Raw genomic sequence first — 2,170 nt, forward strand, 5'->3', positions numbered from 1 at the left:
AGGGAAAGCAGATACCTGCTACACCATCTTGTTTAACATACAGAATTGGTCCAGCAGTTCTCTATGCTCCCACCAAGACAACAGGCAGCACAAGGTCTCTCCTCATGCCTGAGGCCAGTTGTGTGTCCTGGCTTCTTGCGGCCGCGCGTCGTGACAGTCGTGGTACTTTTTCTACCATTGGAATGCACTTCAGGACGTTCAGCCCCTTGGCCTGCTGGACTGGTTAACTGCTGGACTCTTCCACTTCTCCAGGTTACACTGAGGTGCTAACATGCTTAACTTTAATAAAGTATATTTTGTTTTGTTATGTTTCCTGTTTTCGTGCTGTGTATGTATCTGTATTTCTGAAATTGGTTGTCTCTTGTCTTCTGCAACTGTTTTTGTTACTCCTCATGAGCTCCAGGGCTGCAATTGCACGAATATCTTCACATTCCGGTAGGGTGAGGAAGAGGAGGCCAAGGTCTGTTCAGTGTATGATGTGCCAGCCTGTGCAGGGGTGTGAGCTGTGTGGGTGGGCAAACAGGGCTGCTCTCTAATTAGCCAGGAGCAATTAAAGCAGCAAGGGCCAGGCTTCCCCACAGGGCTTTTGCTGGGGAACAGCACAGAGTCTCCCAGTTACCTGTGGCACAGCCTCTCGTGGGCCAGCCCCGTGCAGGGAAGAGCTGCCCTGTAGGGTCTTGGAATTTAGAATTCTACTTCCCAAAGTTCCTCTGTTTCAGGTTGGTTTAGTTATTTGTCTCTAACAAATGTAAGTGGCAAAAAATGTCAGCTGTGCCTCAAACCTAGTGTTCTAGGGTTGAACTGGGAGTGTTGAATGGAGCTGCACAACCCAAGCAAACACTTCTCATGCACACCTTCCCCACCTGCTGCTGCATGAAGCCAAGGGAGCAGCAGCACTGGTGGGGGATGAGGGGACCAGATCTGTAGGGAGGTACCTTAACATGTTAACAAATAACCTGAGACACTGCTCCATGCAAATGCTTTTCCTTCCATTTCAACCCCTCACCTTTCTGCATCCTATACTCTGATCTGGCCTGATGGCATTTTTCTGCCACCACCATCTTTTGGTATCGATCTTCTTTGGTTGCCCATTTCCTGGGTGGGTTTGTTTTCAAACATCAGCCCTAGAGGAGGGAGGGCTTGAAGAATGGGCATTTAAAATGGCTTTTGTTTCATCTTCATAACAGTCACCCCTAGAGATGAACAGTAACTCCCTTTCTGGGTTCTGTACCTATTTTGAAATTTTTCTGTAATAATATTATATCCTTTAACCCAGTGGGTTGATAATTATAAGATAATTAAGATAAATAAGATAAATAAATAATAAGATAAACATAAGATGCTGCATTCTTGCTCAACACCCACCAGCTGCAGAGCTCAAGAACTGAACATGTATTCCCTGAGTAGCCTCTGTCCAGTGTTGTGCTACAAGTTAATCCACCAGTTCAGCTTTCCACAAGAAATCTGGAAAAGTAACTCCATCTAGAACACATCTAGCTGTGAGAGCCTAAAATCCTGAGGATCACGCATCCTGCCTGTGATGGGGAAGAGCTGCCAGTTGGGCTCTCAGCTGCCTGAGGGGGTTTTCAACATGTGTGGAAGGTTTCTAGTTGTTGCTGCCCTCATTTCCCCAAGTAGCTGCCAGAATCACAGAATCATCAAGGTTGGAAAAGACATCATCAAGGTTGGAGAGGTCTTTCCTCAGCCTCCTCCAGGCTCCACACCACAACTGGTATAAACCCCCCTTCACATAACAACTAACAAGCAGAGGAAGAGTCTAAAAACTATGGTTTCTCTGGAGACCCTCAGCACGTTCCCTCAAGCAGCAGCAGGGAGGGCTCAGAAGCTGCAGAACTTTCCTTACTGGGGAGTTTGGATCCTAGAGCTGAGCCTGAAAGACAGTTCAGCTCTTGGCAGGTACCGGCCGGGTTTCAGCCCAACTCTGAATGTTCCCGTATCTGCCAGCAAACCCGTGGGCTCTGCAGAAGCCAGCACTGCACAACCTGCAGGAGGGGATCACCCTGTGATTGTGTCCCTCCTGGGAGGGGACAAGGGTGCCTGACACTGACCCTCTTGCCTAGACCCTAAATGTTGCACTGTGTCCCAGCAGGATTCTCCTACTTGGCAAAAAAAGCAAACCTGAGTTGGGTTGGTGTCTCGTGGCTTCTTA

The sequence above is a fragment of the Chaetura pelagica genome, unplaced genomic scaffold (assembly GCF_000747805.2).
Source record: "Chaetura pelagica isolate M959 unplaced genomic scaffold, ChaPel_1.0 scaffold911, whole genome shotgun sequence".
In the NCBI taxonomy this organism is placed as follows: Eukaryota; Metazoa; Chordata; class Aves; order Apodiformes; family Apodidae; genus Chaetura; species Chaetura pelagica.